Below are 16,468 nucleotides of genomic sequence, written 5' to 3' on the forward strand. Positions count from 1 at the left end.
AAATGCTTTTTTGCGTCCATTAAAATACATATATAAGAAAATTTACTTCTGGAGTGGCAATGATTAACTTAATATACATCGAGCTTTTAAAAAGATGATGCCAAGGATATATTTACTGCCATAGAAATATGCCGAAAACATAGTGACAAAAGACTATATATTATGATTCTACTTTTTAAAATGTTCATATGCATAAAAAAATATAAAAAGCAACAAACCAGAATGTTTTCAGTGGCAAAATTAAAGACTTTTCTTCATATTTTGTCTTCCAAATTATTACAAAAAGAATGCAATTTTCTTTATAATCAGGGAGAAGTATTATTTTCATTTATTTACATAGAAATTTCTTTTCTTTTCCTTATTTTTTCTCATGTACGTATCACATGTACCCTAGAGAGCTTGAATCCCTACCTCTTGAGGTAAATCAGACCATTTCTGTCTCTATCAACTTGCCTCTTTTGGACATTTCAAATCAATGGAATTATACAATATGTGGTCTCATGTCTGGCTTTTTTACTTAGCTAATGTTTTTGAGGTTGGTCCATGACATATAACAGGTTTTGGTAGTTTGTTCCTTTCATTACTGACTAGAAGTCCATTGATGGATATACCACATTTTGTCAGCAGAGAACATTTAAACTTTGCTTTCAACTTCCTATGGTCTAAATGAAACCCTTGGAACACAGGACTTACAGCGAAAGCTGCTGTGCATGTCAAAGAACTACTTATCAGAACCAGCTTTGTCATCAGGAGCCTGAACTGCTGCAGAAATTTCTACCATTTTGCAACTTCCTTTTTCCAAGCAACTTTTGTGCTACTACACATCAGGACTTTTGAAGCATCTGATACATCCATCTAATAAGGATGAGCATGTGTCTGAGTGGACAAGTAAAACCATCTATGCTACACTGCATATTTTTTCCTCCCCCAGACTGGACCAGGGAATCTCTCAACTTTCTAGAGTATCCTGTCTCCCTTGACAAAGCTGAACAGTATTAAAGATCCTGCTGCCTTTGTTAGGCAGATTTGGAAGGGAGGCCCAACAGCAAGGGTGGAGAGGAAAAAGAGAGGGGAGTTTGTGGAACAGGAAGCCCCCCGGGGTTTGTGCATGGCTCCCAGCTGTTGAGGATGTTGTGGATGGGAAAGTGCTGGTGGTGTCCCCAGGCAAGCCTAGCACCTCTATTGGGCCCAGAAGGTCTTGACTTTGTACACTTACCCATGTTCCAGAAGTGTTTACAAGCTGTTTTTGCTTTTGTTCTTTTCCTAAATAATCATTACTTGGTAGTTAGTTATTAACCTTTCTTTGGGAGAGAGACAGAGTTTTAAAACTGAAGAACGTAAGTTTCATTAAAATATCAAAAATGGAAAAAAGTTACTTTGTAAACAATTTGCTATACAAACCAAATGGCAGCTGCTGAGAATCTCAATAAATGTTAAATGCATTTGCTGCTGTTAGAAGAAATACAGAAAAAAAATTTAAACTACAGAAAAAAATGCATTTGCTGGCAGTGGTACCATTTGCCTAAGGTTGCGTCGCTGTGTCATCATGCTGTGGTGGGGGGTATGTGTGGTGAATATGTGTGAAACTTTTCATCTCAGGATGGGTCATAATGTGAGCTGCAGTTTTCCTTCCAAATAGGGTTACAAAGTAGTAAAACATGGGCTTGGAAGTGACAGACCTGAGTGAATCAGCCAACCTTAAAGAAAAACTCAATAAAACTAACTTTTAATAATCCTGAGGTTGGTTTTTGAAACAACAGATACAATGATTTACTCTAAGCATCTGGTTATAATTTTGAATCAGTAATACATACTGTCTCGACGCTTTTTTTTTTATGGAAACAGAGGTTTCACCCAGAAAACCCCAAAACAGTGACTTTTTTTTTTTTAAAGACAGGGTGTCACTCTGTCACCCAGACTGCAGTGGAGTGCTGGATCTCAGCTGACTGCAGCCTCGACCTCCCACCTCAGCCTCCCGAGTAGCTGGGACCACAGGCACCACCATACCTGGCCAATTATTGTATTTTTTGTACAGATGGGGTTTTTCCATGTTGCCCAGGGTGGTCTCAAACTTCTAGGCTCAAGCCATTCACCCACTTCAGCCTCCCAAAGTGCTGTGTGTACAGGCACTAGCCACTGTCCGCAACCTGCAGTGACTTTTTAAAACATAAGTTCAAGCATCTCTTCTTAACTCCTTTAATTGGAGGTATCTCTTCTCTCATTCTCCTCATCCTTGGTGTTCCCCCAGAGTTCACTGCTGTCCGGATGTACAACATAGATTTCAAAGTCAAGGCTGGGCTGGGTGCAGTGCCTCACACCTATAATCACAGCACTTTGGGAGTCCAACGCAGGCAGATGGCTTGAGTTCAGGCAAGGTAAGGCAGGCTCCCAAGGCAGAGACTGAGGCTGACCCCTGTAGCCCCCCTACTGCAGGGGAGGAACACCAGGATAGGCAAGGGTCTTAACCTAGAAAGCCCCAGCACTTCCTGGGCCCATCAAGACACCATTGAGGCTTGGTGGTGGTGGAACCCAGGAATGGTCTTTGAACCCACCACCTGGAAGGGGACCAAGGATAGTCCTGGCCCAAAGGCTCCCCTACCTGCAGGCAGTGGGGAGGCCCAGTGAGCGGACCCCAGGAGCCCAGACCATGAGCTTACCTGGCCAAAGACAGCAGCCAGCAACAAGACACCAAAGAGGGCGTGTAGAAAGATCATCACATCGGGGTTGACTGTGGCCGGCACCAGGTTCCTCTGTACTTCTGGAACACACAGGCCTCTCCTTCCTATCCCTGAAGTGCCCCTACAACAGCACCCTGAAGACCAGCCTAATATATGCATTTGTCCTGGGTCATCCCCACTGTCGAAGCAACTGCAGTTTCTCACTAGAGAGCCAGGGCAGGGCAGGGTATAGGAGGGGTCCCTGGAAGATGCCCCCAGAATGCCCTGATGCCTAAAATGTTCCCCGTTGGGCCTTCTCAGGGAGGGAGGGTTAAGACAGCCTTGTTCTCTCCAGCCACCTCCATCACCACTGGAGCCCTTACAGGCATCATAGGAGAGAATTGGCTCACTGGAGCCAGGAACAGCATGGACACAGCCCTGGGACTGAGGATAAGTGGGCTCTGGGAGACCATCACTCTTCTTCAAGCTTTGGTCTCCTGGCCCTCTACAAGCCAGGCTGTTTCGGGCTTTGCATTAGGCCTTGCACAGAGACAGAGTTCAAACACAGCTGGTGGACACAGTGGGCTTTAGGGAGGTGGCACATACCTGGTGGTGGGGTCTGGGTAACAGGGAATGGAGGCCCTGGGGCTAGCAGGGCCTGTCTGGAGGTGGCACAATGGGACCTACAGCACGTAAGGACAGAGGGTCCACCTGGAAGAGTGGACCAGCCAGATGGCCACCAAGCTGGATGGCCACCGCCAGAGCCTGCAGGACAGCAGAGGGGGCTGGGAAAGGACAGAGGATAGCTGAGGGGCAGGGAATGTGGGTTCCTCCATACAGACACAAGTCTTCCCTAAGTGGGTCATCCCCATGGGGGCAAAGGGGCATTCAAGACACACCTCCAGCCCACCTCAAACCATCTCAGGATGCCACCACCAACTCACACAGGCCAGTTGCATTGTCACAGTGACCCCAGAACAGCACAGCCCTGTCCTTCAGATAAATAAACGGAGAGAGTGATGCATATCACAGCCAGGAGCTGGGACTCAGACCCAGGTCCAGCTGCAGTGCTGCCTCAATGGTTCCACCTGCACCTCCTCCGGGACTCAGTTCCTGCTAACAAGTGAACACTTGAGTATGGATGAAATAGGTGCTATTATCTCTTCTGGCTGCTGGGGAAAGTGAAGCAAGGCACAGATGACTTGCCCAAGGCCAACGTATCATGTCTGGTTCAACCCCATCTGTCTCAGGCAGCACATCCCCATGGCAGAGGATTTACTGTTATCCAAACCTCGAAGGTGAAACTCCTTCCAGTGTCCCACCCAGGGCACAGAGCATGCAGCCCCATGTTTGGGGAGGTGACCGGGTGGGGAGGAGACAGTGTGGGAAACAATCCGGCTAGGCCAAGGCTTCACGGAGCCCAGGGTTCCCTAGGGCCAGGAGAGCACTGGAGCCCACCCCGACACCCATTGGAAACCTGGAATCCGCACCTGCAGGAGATCAGGAGAGGGGTTCGGCCTCCGATGCACCTGCAGCAAGGTGAGACAGGCACAGGTGGGTGCCCTGCTTCCAACCAGCATCAGGAGGGCAGGAAGCAGATCTCCTGCCTGACCTTCCTCTCCTGCCTCGCCCAAGCAGAGAAGAAGGGGCAGCCGCCCATCAGGCCATTGCCCAGATTGAAGCCACTGAAGCCAGGTCCCAACAGGTGTGTGACCCATGACTATCCCAGGCCTGGCCCAAGGCAGTCATGTCTCTGGTGAGGACTTTGCGGACAGGAGATGTAATGTCCCCAATTGGCTCTATAAACCTCTTGAGGATAATCAAGGAAATGGGCAAGACCATCACGTTCAGCCAAGAACCTGACAGGCACAAGGGGGACCAGGGGCAGGTAAAAGTCAGTTTGGGTTCAGGCCTGGCCCGTGGAAGGATGGTGGATGAAGGGCCAGCCATGGTGAAGGGGAATGGATGGCCACGGGCTGGGTGGTCAGGACTGTCAGCTCCTGCAGCCCCTGCAGAACATCCGCCCAGGCCTGGCTCTGCACTCAGCCTTCTGCCTGGAGCCACAGGTGCCTGGACACCAGCCTCAAGTAGGGATGGTGGTAGGAAAGGCACTTGTGGCCACATGTAGGCACCTAAGCATGGGACAGAGGGGTATCATGTCCCAAAGAAACCATAGAGGCCAAGAGCTTAAGCATATGTGACACCATCAATAAATCCCCTTGTCCTGGGTCACATCAATTAAGTCAGAGCCTACCCTGACCCTGAAGCTGTAGCTCAGTCTGGTTGAGACTCACAAAGAGATGTTAGTGCTGGGCAGGAGGCCTGGCCCAGCCTGCGATGTCCAGCAAAGCTGTGGACTGGACAAGAATCTCTGATGATTAGTCCAGGACAAGGAGAGCTGTATCCGGGTAGGGAGTGGGGGCAATGCCCAGGGGGCAGGAGACCTGAGGACCTTTAGGTAGGGTGCCAGGTCAGGACGTGCAGAAGAGAAGGTGGCATGGCTGCCCGAGGCCAGGCTATAATCCTAGGGGCCACCCTGTCTACCCTAAACCATGCTGCCACCCAGATGCTATCCTTCAAATGTGAGGCTGGGCTGGGAGAGCCCCCACACCCCTCATCCCTCCCTCTCCAAGCTGGTTCCCATCCCTCACCAGAAGGAAAGTGAACTCTTCTATGGGGCACAGCCTGCCAGGTTCTCTATCACCCGGTGGAAGGGGCAGGGGGGAGGGGGATCTTCAGCTGGGTGAGAAAGAACCCAGGTCCCACTCTGTCCCTACCTGACAGGTGACCTCTGGCAAGATGCTTTCTCTGCCTGGGGCCAAGGAGAGTCACAGGGGAAGGGCCAGGTTAAGAGGGCTCCACCCTGGAGCTCAGAGCTACCCACAGAGAAAACCCCCCATCCTCCCAATTCTGCTCCCAGCTCAGGCTGCTGGGATAACCTCCTCCCCATCAGAGAGGCTGTGGGAGGCAGAGGCTGACCCCTGCTCCTTCAGGCCCCTCAGCAGGTTTGGATCTGCCTTCATCATGATCAGGGAGTGGGTCCCTGGGATCACAAAGGTGAGGGGCAGCTTCTTGGGTTCCAGGTGCTCCAAGGTAGACCCTGCAGGGCACCGAGCTAGAAGGGTGTTAGGGAGGCCAAGTGCAGTGGCTCAGGCCTGTAATCTCAACACTTTGAAAGGCTGAGATGGGTGGATCATGAGGTCAGGTGATCAAGACCATCCTGGCTAACACAGTGAAACCCCATCTCTACTAAAACTACAAAAAATTAGCCGGGCATGGTGGCATGTGCCTGTAGTCCCAGCTACTTGGGAGGCTGAGACAGGAGAATCACTTGAACCCAGGAGGCACAGGTTGAACAGGGTTAGGACCTGAGCTCTGCCTGGTCACGGTGACTCTGAGCCAGGTAATCCTACGTTAGTCTCAGTCTGTCACTGTGTCTCACGGGGGATGTCAGCATTACCTTTGGAGTCAAAGTAGGTAAGCCAGGGTAACCAGAGGTCCCAGCAGGGACCAAGACCAAAGGATGCAGGTGTTGGGCCTGTCCCAGAAGGTCAGGCTGGACGAGTGGCTCCCTGAAGTTGGGGCAGCTGAGGGCCTGCCCTTCAGGTTACAGGCATGTGGTTCCTGGTCTAGACCCTCATATGCCATCCAGAGACCCAACCCTAGGGACAATTCCTCCCAGGCTGGTAGCAGAGTCAATCCTTGTACTCACCCCACCAAAAGCTGTGAAGTGAGGGGTCCTTTGGGTGGGGGAAAGACTCTTCAGAAAAAGGTTCTCAGGGGCAGGGAAGGTTTGAGCTGCGCCTTAGGGCAGCCAGAGAGGTAGGTGACAGGTCCCCTCACAAAGCCTGCCAGAGAATGCAGGAGGAACACAGGTGTAGCGGTGGGAATGTTCTGGAAGACAGCAGGAAGCCTCCCACTCACTGATGGGGCTGAGTGAGGTCAGGTCCACACACCAGGAGAAGGTGGCATCCACACACTGGTACACTTTGTTTCTTGTTGTAGAGACAGGGTCTTGCTCTGTTGCCCAGGCTGGAGTGTGGTGGTGCAATCATAGCTCCCTGCAGCCTTGATCTGGGTTCATGTGATCTTCCCACCTCAGCCTCCTGAGGAGCTGGGACTACAGGTGCATGCCACCATGCCTAATTTTATTTTTTTAGAGACAGGGTCTGGCAATGTTGCCTAGGCTGGTCTCAAGCGATCTTTCCACCTCAGCCTCCCAAAACACTGAGACTACAAGAACAAGCCAGCACTCCTGGTCATGCTGGTGCATTTTGGCTGCCATGGTGCACAGGAGGTATGAGCTGGGGGGCAGAATCTGCTCCTGGACCTCTACCCAGGCCTGCACCCAGACTGACACCTGGGCTGCAGGGAGCAGGTGTGGAGAGAATGCAGCAAGCAGAGGGGGCTAGCCAGTGATGGACACCCAGGCTGGGACTAGGAGAGATAGGGCTACAACCCTCGGCCTAGTGGCCCTACCCAACCCCATGGGGCCAAGATGACTTCCTAGGAAGCCAGGCATGGAGGCCAGCATGCACCTGAACTGAGGACAGAAGACTCTGATGAGAGGGAGGGGGAGGCCTCTCACATAGTTTGGATACTTGTTCCATCCCCATCTCATGTTGAAATGTGATCCCCAATGCTGGAGGTGGGGCCTATAGTGTGAGGTGTTTGGGTCATGGGGGGGGATCCCTCATGAATGGTTTAGTGCCCTCCCCATGGTAATGAGTGAGTTTTCTTATTTTTTGAGGCAGAGTCTCGCTCATAGCCGAGGCTGGAGTGCAGTGGCATGACCTTGGCTCACTGCAACCTCCACCTCCCGGGTTCAAATGACTCAATGAGTGAGTTTTCTATTAGTTCACAGGAGAGCTTGATGCCTCCTCTCTCTTGCTTCTTCTGTCACCATGCGACATGTCTGCTCCCTCTTTGCCTCCCACAATAAGTAAAAGCTTCCTGAAGCTTCACCAGAAGCCTAGCAGATGCTTGTACAGGCTGCATAACTGTGAGGCAAATAAACCTCTTTTATAAATTACCCAGTCTCAGGGCCAGGAGCGGTGGCTCATGCCTGTAATCCCAACATTTTGGGAGGCCGAGGTGGGTGAATCACTTGAGGTCAGGAGTTCAAGACCAGCCTGGCCAACCTGGTGAAACTCTGTCTACTAAAAATACAAAATTTAGGCAGGCATGGTGGTGCATGCCTGTAATCCAAACTACTTGGGAGGCTGAGGCATGAAAATTGCTTGAACTGGGAGGCAGAGGTTGCAATGAGCTGATCACACCATTGTACTCTAGCTTGGGCTGCAAGAGCAAAACTCCATCTCAAAACCCTGTCTCTACTAAAGATACAACAAATTAGCCAGGCAAGGTGGTGCATGGCTATAATTCCAGCTACTCAGGAGGCTGAGGCAGTACAGTAGCCTGAACCCAGGAGGCAGAGGTTGCAGTGTCCTGAGATGGTGCCACTGTACTCCAGCCTGGGTGACAGAGCTAGACTTCATCTCAAAAATAAATAAATAAATAACCCAGTCTCAGGTATTCCTCTAGAGCAATGCAAAGTGGACTAATACAGTGTCTACTGGACCTGACACTCAGGGAAGGGCTGGTCTTTACTGCCATTAACAGTCAGACTATGACAGAGTTGTTCCCCTGCTCTGCCTCAGTTTGTCCTCTCTCAGCTGAGCAGGGCAGGGATAATTGTTTCTCATGTGGGCCACAGGACAAAACAAAGCCCTGAGTCCCACAGGAAGGTAGGTGGGCTATGTCCAAAGGAAGACAGAACTGGGGCAGTATTTTGTGTCCCTGGGGTGGCAGAGGGACATGGAGAAGATGTCTCCTTTGTGGGCAAATGAGAAGTGAAGATAAGCAGAGAGGCGCCACACACCCACCTCACCCCCACCTCCCTACCCCACACCAGGCCCATTCCCACTTAGCCCCCAACTCAGGCTGCACCATTCCCCTTACAGTCAGCGTGACTTCCCAGCCAAGCTGACAGAAGGTGACAGCTTGGATTCATCAGAGACAGCATGTAGTGTAGGTGATGTGGAGGACGGCAGTGGAGAGGGGACACGGGAGCCGTGGTGTCAGGTCTGGGGCTGCCAACATGGTACCTGCCCTGGCCATGGGCAGACCATGCTGGTCCACCCTGCCAGATGTGGCCTCTAGTTCTAAGGTGTCTGAATTGCAGGCCAGGACTGGAGCCAGACGCCTGCTGGGGACAGGGGACACAGTCCACATAGGCATCACCTGTGCTTTGGGCAAAGCCAGCTGGACAAATGAATGAAAGGGGCCCTGCTGGAGGGTAAAACTGGGCCTGGACTACTCAGACCTGCCTCTGTGACAGGACAGTCCCATCCTTCCAGTCAGACTCCTGAGCTGGAATCCCACCCAGCCAGGGAGTGGGGAAGGGGTGGCCTGAGTCTCCCTTGACTCTGTAGCCCCTCCCACCCAAGGGAGCTCCATAAGAAAAGATGCAGAAACACCACGTGCTCCTGCCAGCTGCTGGCTGCTTCCTCACATGGTCTCCAGGACCCTGGATGAATCCAGACGGGGCTGCCAGCAGCTGGGGGCAGGGGGAAAGCTGAGTCCCCAGGGTGGATGCCTAGCAGGAACATGCAGGTGTGGTGAGTGATGGGCCCTCAGGGCTGAGCCCCTTCTGCCCAGGGGACCTTGGTGACACACCGGCTGCTGAGCTCAGCCCAAGGAGTAAGGGCCTGGTGCCAAGTAGCCTCTCTGCTTGCGAAGACAGTCCTGGGATCGTTACCCCTCTGCCCAGGGCTCAAGTATCCAGGCTGGGGAAGGGCCAGCAGTCAGAAAGAAGGAGGCCATGGGTGTGGGTTCCCTAGCAGTCAGGGGCCTTGGTGGATCAAGCCCCTATGAGGGGGATGAGGGGGAAGGGAGACTGAGCTGTATCCCCTACCCTGAGATCTGTGGTACCAAGCTCCAGAGGGGGCCCCGGGGGGAGACCAGCATGACAGGAACCGCTACGATGCCTTTGGGCACCTACTGTGCAGGGCTGGGCCAGCCTGAGGTTGGCAGCAGAGGGGTGGGCCAGGCACCACAAGGAATGAAGCTTCGTTTGGTAGAGTGTGACCCTCTTCATCCTCTCCTGAACCCAGCTGACCCTCATCCTCAGGCCTCTGCAGAACTTTGACCAAGTGGTGGTGGAGGAATTCCGGTGGGTCCAGGGTGGCCCGGGGTGACCCAGGGCTCAGACCAGGGTGCTGGGGTTGAGGACAGGAGGCTGGAAGAGATGACTTCCCCTAGTCCCCCAAGGATGCCCAGCCCCCTGATGTCTGTGATAATCCTCTCAGCAGGCCGGACCCACTGACCGCTAGAGTGGGTGCCACCTTCTTCAGGGTGGCGCCAGCCCAGGCCGTCGTGTGGGACTGTGCACGCCAGGGTCTGCACAACCTGTGGGAGGCAGAGGGCCTCTTGGTAGACACCGTCATCACCTCCTTCCGTCTGCAGGCCCGCCTCCCGCTGTCCCACTGCCGCCTCCCTTGGGCTCGCTGCCTCCACATGCCCTGATCTGAAGCCTGCCTCCCCTCCTCATGGAGCCCTCCAAGGTGCTCCTAGTCCCAGCTCTCTGGTCCTGCAGCAACTTCTGGGCCCAGATTCTGTCTTCTCAGACATCTGGGAGGCAAAGCCCCACCAGGCCATAGCCTTCTTGCTCTGCTCTAGGCACTCCTACCCCCAGAGCCTCCAGCCTGCTGGATGCCTTTATCTCCAGCTATGCCATGGCTCTCCTCATGCTGGGCCTCCTGCTCATCACAGTTGCCCTTGTCCTGGTGAGTGTCTGGCTGGGCCAGGTCTCCTTCCTGAGTCCCAGGCTGAGCCTTTGATGCCTTGAACCTTTGAGCCAAGCTGAGGGGTGAGCAGGCCCCTTTACACCCTTCATTCCCCAATCCAAGCCCAGCATCTCCTCATCCTCCAGCTGGGGTCGCAGGATTTGGGGCCAGAGGTATGGGCCTGATCCCAGTGTCCCCGCCCTTCTTGTCAAAGTGCTAAACTTGAGCGTGCCTTGGGTGCTGTCTTTCCCAGGAACTCACAGCCAGAGAGGGCCAGGCACCAGCCTAAGGTCACACAGCCATGGGCTTCTTCCTTCCTAGACCCCCAAGGATTGGACTTGCAGGGCTGGGACAGATGTGGGGTGGGAGAAAGCAATGCCTTGTCAACCCACGCAGGGAGCCCACTCCCATCCCCAAGGTGCATAAAGTTGAGGAACACCCCTGCTCCCACATCCATGCTCACTCAGGGCCCTGCTCCAAGTGCTTGGCACTCACATTGGCCTCCCGCCCTCCATGCCACAGGTATTGGTCTCATTTACAGAGGGGGAAATGGTGGCCAAAAGCCTCCCCCAGCACACACAGCTAGACCACACAGAGGACTTAGGTGCAGCTGAGGGGTCCACAGTCTCTGTTGTCCCTTCTGCCACTTGTGCTGTGAGAGACCACGCTTTGGAGAGGTAGGAATGAGAGTGAGCTGGGTGCTCCCACGTGGGGCACAGGGGACTAAGGAAGGGTCAGCCAGGAGGAAAGGGCAAGGTCTGATCCTGTACGTACACATCACAGAGCCCACGGAGTCAGGAGACCCAGGGCCAGGTCCCAGCTCTGCGGCTGCTTGGTATGTGACCATGGTTAAGTCGTCTCCCTGGACTCTCCATGCCCTTTGTGTGCTGCATGCACCTTCTAGAATGAGCCCAGACCCTGGCTGGCCTCATACTTACTGCGTAGACTGCAGACCCCAAGTGCTTCTGCAAGGGGCTTTGCTTCTCCTCATAACAGTGGCACAGGCTGGCCGCGTGCTCTGGAGGTAGAACGGAGAAGCTCTGGAGGTAGCAGGTGGGGGCTGGGCTTGGGTTCCTGGCCCAGACAGGGCAGGGTACACCTCAGGGTCACAGGGCCTGGCCCACTCTCTAGCAGACCTTGGCCCACAGGCTGCCCAGCTGCCCAGCTGCCCACTCACAACCCATACCTTTAGGCAGCCCCAGCTGCTGCGGTTCACTGGCCAAGGATTTGCCATCGACACTGTGCTTGGCTGCACCGGAGAGCATGAAACAGCACTGCCACTGTGGCCTTCGCATCGCCTGACTCTGAGGGACCCATGGGTGGGACAGGGGGTGTCGCTGTGGCCCCAGCCACCTCCCAGTTGCCCTATTAACTTCAGCTCAAGGCCCCAAGGCCTCCTGAGGGCTACAGGCACTGCTACTGCTCCACCAGGAGCTGGCAGAGGACAGGAAAGTGGGACTGTCAATGTCTTTCTTTCCCTCATGCTCCTCCACTAGGGAAGGCAGGTTAAGGATGCTGCTGGGAGGGGTGGGGAGCCCCTCTGTACCAGGCCGACTCAGGCTGAGTTTGGTGGACTCAGCGGGGTACTCACCAAACTTAACGTCAACTGTGAGCTTCAGGATCTTCTCATACTATGGTGAAAGGAGACCTTCAGGGGGTGCCAGGCCCCTGCTCATCAGCCCCTCACCTACAGCCTGGATCCTGCAATAAGGAGCAGACAGTCTGGAAAGAAGTATGGGAGGTGCCCAAAAGTATGGGAGGTGCCCAGAGAGGTTGTGAGGCTGGGTCACCCGTCTCCCTGGCCTAGAGCAGAGTTTCAGGGCAGTAGGGGTCATAAGGGCATAGGACAATGGTGTGCTGGGTCTTGTACTCACCTCATTTCCCTATCCCAGCAGCTCTTTAGTACCTGGCTGCAGAGCAGCTGCAACTTCACAGAGGACTGGAAGGGAAGTCCTTACATCAGCCAGGCTGGCAAACCTCACCCCTCCTTCCTGGGGACTGACTCAGAGCAGGCCAGCCACTGATCAAGGTCACAAAGCATGGTAGCACAGGCTGAGAGCACTGAAGCCCTAACCCCAGAGAAACCTCACCATCATCTACACCCACAATCCCCACCCCCAGCACCCCTCCTCCACCCAGACTAGACCCTGTGCACTCAACCATCTTGGCCAGCGTGCTGATCTCTGCCAGCACACAGTCGGGACAGTCCAGGTCACCACAGAACCGGAACCTCTGCAAGGGAGGGAGGCAGGTAATCAGGCTGGAGGGAAGGCTGAGGTGTGGCCAGGATCCGTGTGTCTCCCACCCTGCTGCCCAGCAAGGACCCCTGGTCCCCATCATAGATGGACACCCTCTGGCCACTTGTTCTCCCCTATCACCAGGCTTTTGAGTAAACTCTCTCCCTGACCCACCCTGCCACCAAACTCTGCTCTTTGGTCTACTCCAGGTATTCATCTCCTCAGCAAACATCAATTGAGCGCCTTTCTCTGTGCTAGCTCCCACTCTAAGCGCTGGGGGTACAGCAGGGGATAAAACAAAGTCCTGTGCCTCACACAGATGAGTGACCTCTCTCCCCTCTTCCCCATACCCACACAAGTCCAGCCACTCCGGCTTCCCTGCTGCTGCTTGGACACCAGCCTTGCTCCCGCCTCCATGCCTGCTGCATTCTCTACGTGGCTTGCTATCCTTTATTTCATTCCACTCTGTGCTCAAGTGACACCTCATCACACCAGCCCCTCTTTTTTTTTAAAGATGGAGTCTCACTCTGTTGCCCAAGCTGGAGTGCAATGGCACAATCTTGGCTCACTGCAACCTCCACCTCCCAGCTTCAAGCAATTCTCCTGCCTCAGCCTCCCAAGTAGCTGAGACTATAGGCACGTGCCACCACACCCGGCTTTTTTGTATTTTTAGTAGAGACAGGGTTTCACCACGTTGGCCACGCTGGTCTCGAACTCCTGACCTCAGGTCATTGGCACACTTCTGCCTTTCAAAGTGCTGGGATAACAGGCATGAGCCACTGCACCCAGCCAGGCCCGCCCTTCTTGATCACACTTCCTAAGATAGCCCCTCACACAAGGAAATTTTGGGGGCCAGTGGATATGTTCATTATCTTGATTGTGGTGATGCAACAGCCACGAAGATTTGGTCTTTACTTATCCAGGCTCATCTTTCCCTAACCTGCAGATGATACTCTCCCAGCTATGGGAAATGCATTCATTCCTGGGGAGCCATGCTCTCTCTCACCTGAAGTCTCTGCACATGCTGTTCCCTGTCTGAAGACACACGCCTCCCATCCTTGCCTCCCAACCCCTGGTACACAAACTACTTCAGCCAGCCAGCTCCTGCCATCCGCCTTTAAGGTTGAAGGCATCTTCAGGGAGCCCCCTCAGCACTACACACAAGGCGCAGTTAGGTCTCTGCCCCTGGAGCCTTAACTATGACTCCAATTCAAGCCTCCGATTTCCCCTTCCCTTGGCAGCTCAAGTCCTCCCAGTGCCTAGTACACTTCACGGTATAGACTAGGCGCTTAGAACGTGCGGATGCATGGATGGATAAGCCTCAACCCCAAAACTACTACTTTCTGGCTCTGGAAAGAGCGGAGGGGCTTCCTAAGAGTGTGGAAGAGTGATCCTGATTCTAAGCGCGTTCTTGTTTAAGTCCCACAGCAGGGCTGGGGAAGGGGGTGTCCTTGGGAGGTCGTCTTGGGGCTGGGGAAGACCGGAAAGGACTCCCAGCTCCAGACAAGCGCTAGTTCCTGCCCCGGGAGGCGGGGGCCCTTCCTTTCCACAGGGAAGCAGGGGGACTCTAAGCCGGCCGGCCTGCGCTGTCTTACCCGCCCCCCACCCCTGCCCCTGTCTCGGGAGCGGGAGAGCGGTGGACTTTCTCAGGCCCGCAGCCCTCACGCCCGCACACACTGTTTACGGAGAGGCCAGGGCAGACAACCTCCACCCGTTTCCGGAGCCACTGGCGCCCCCTCATTCCCGCTCCAGCAGCCCACGCCTCGCTTCACTCCTGGTGCCTCATCATCGCGCCAGGAAGCCAGGGCCCCGGAATTTCTTTTTCCGGTCCCACCGGGTCAACTGAGTCCACGATCACTTGACTTGGACTAACGGCCTCTGGGAGGGCGGGGCCTGCTCGAGTGAGGCCGGGAGCGGACCGCAGCCCGCTGGAGGCGCCGGGGGCGAAATGCTGGCGTCTCCTCCTCTGTCTCCCGGAATCCTTCCCTGGAAAGAAACAGCGCCCACTGTCAGTTTAACTGAGGACCGAATTAAGGCATTAGGAAAGACAGTGGAAGTTATTTCATTTGTTTAACTTAAGGGGGCAGGATCCCGGGAGCCAGGGAGATTCAGGTCGTTGCCATGTTTTCCACTGTTAAGCGAATAGCATTATACACAGCTGCGGGCTGTGGCAAAAGACATTTTAAAAACTACTGAAATCTACTACACATACAGAAAATTGTACCTATTATAAATATAAAGCTTAAAAAGTTTTCATCAACTGTACACCTCACATAACCAGCACCCAGATAAGGATATAATCAGATAACTTCTTCAAGTGCACGGGGATTTTATTTCATTTTGATGAATCGTCTAGGTCCTAACAAAAATGGCTGTCATAATTAACATGCTCAGGAAAACTCCCTACAGCTTCATCATCAATAGATGCTTAATTTTTGCCAATCTGATGGGGAAAAAAATCGGTTGCTTAGATTTGCAGTGGTAGTCTGCTTACTGGTAGCTTTGAGCTAATGGTAGTCTAGAACAACTAAGTTTCCGACATTGACTTGCAGAGGCAAAAACAAGAAGACAAAGCAACAACAAAAATACATCAGAGAATAAACTAATAACCAAAGAAGAAACTGAAGACAGTCATCCCTTAGTAACCTCAGGATATTGGTTCCAGGACCCCAGAGATAACAAAATTCACCGATGCTCAAGTCCCTGATATAATAATGCATAGTATTGGCATCTAACTATGCACATACTTCCGTATACTTTAAATCATCTCTAGATTACTGTAATACCTAATACAATGTAAGTGCTTTGTAAGTACCTGTTATAAAGTATTTACAACTTTTTGTTTTTTATTGTTTTACTTTTTCCAAATATTTTTGATGCACAGTTGGTTAAATCCAGGGATCCTGAACCCGAGGATACAGAGGGCTGACTGTAGTTTGAGATCTCTCCTCAATTCCATGCCTATCCCATGCACCAGGTGCAGCTGGTTTTATTGTTGCAGGCTTTCTAGTTTTCAAAAGACAGAGCTCATGACAAGTAAACTGCTCTATAGAATAGAAAGAAATGGAAAGTGTCCCAATTCATGGTAAAATTGAGCTCATTTCTGAAGAGTTCTTTTACAAATCATAAGCACTAGCCTGTTGAAAACAACAGTATGTTAAGTTACTAGACTATCCTATACCATGTCAAAGAAAAATTTTAAGAACATGAGACCTGTAATCATAGCACTTTGGGAGGCCAAGGCTGGTGGATCTCTTGAGCCCAGGAGTTCTAGACCAGCTTGGGCAACATAGGGAGACCCCGGTCTCTACAAAAAATTAGCTGCTTCTGCTGGTGCACACGTGTCATTGCAGCTACCTAAGAGGCTGAGGTAGGAGGATCTCTTGAGCATGGGAGGTGGAGGCTGCAGTGAGACATGATGTCGCCACTGTACTCCATCCAGCCTGAGCAACAGAAGGAGACCATCTCAGAAAAAAGAAAAAAATGGCTGGGCGCAGTGGCTCACGCCTGTAATTCTAGCACTTTGGGAGGCTGAGGCAGGCAGATCACTTGAGGTCAGGAGTTGGAGACCAGCCTGGCCAACATGGCAAAACCCGTCTCTACTAAAAAAAAAAAAAAAAAAAAAAAAAAAAAATTAGTTGGATGTGGTGGTGGGTGCCTGTAATCCCAGTGACTTGGGAGGCTGAGGCACAAGAATCGCTTGAACCTGGGAGGTGGAGGTTGCAGTGAGCCGAGATTGCACCACTGCATTTCAGTCAGCTTGTGCAGCAGGGTGAGACTCCATCTC

General features: G+C 52.9%; 1 pseudogene; it reads right to left on the reverse strand.

The window, feature by feature from the left end:
* Positions 1–2,013: 2,013 nt before the first annotated feature.
* Positions 2,014–14,422, reverse strand: LOC129013872 (COMM domain-containing protein 4-like; annotated as a pseudogene).
* Between the last annotated feature and the right edge of the window lie 2,046 nt (positions 14,423–16,468).

This window comes from Pongo pygmaeus, chromosome 16 (genome assembly GCF_028885625.2).
Source record: "Pongo pygmaeus isolate AG05252 chromosome 16, NHGRI_mPonPyg2-v2.0_pri, whole genome shotgun sequence".
NCBI lineage: Eukaryota > Metazoa > Chordata > Mammalia > Primates > Hominidae > Pongo > Pongo pygmaeus.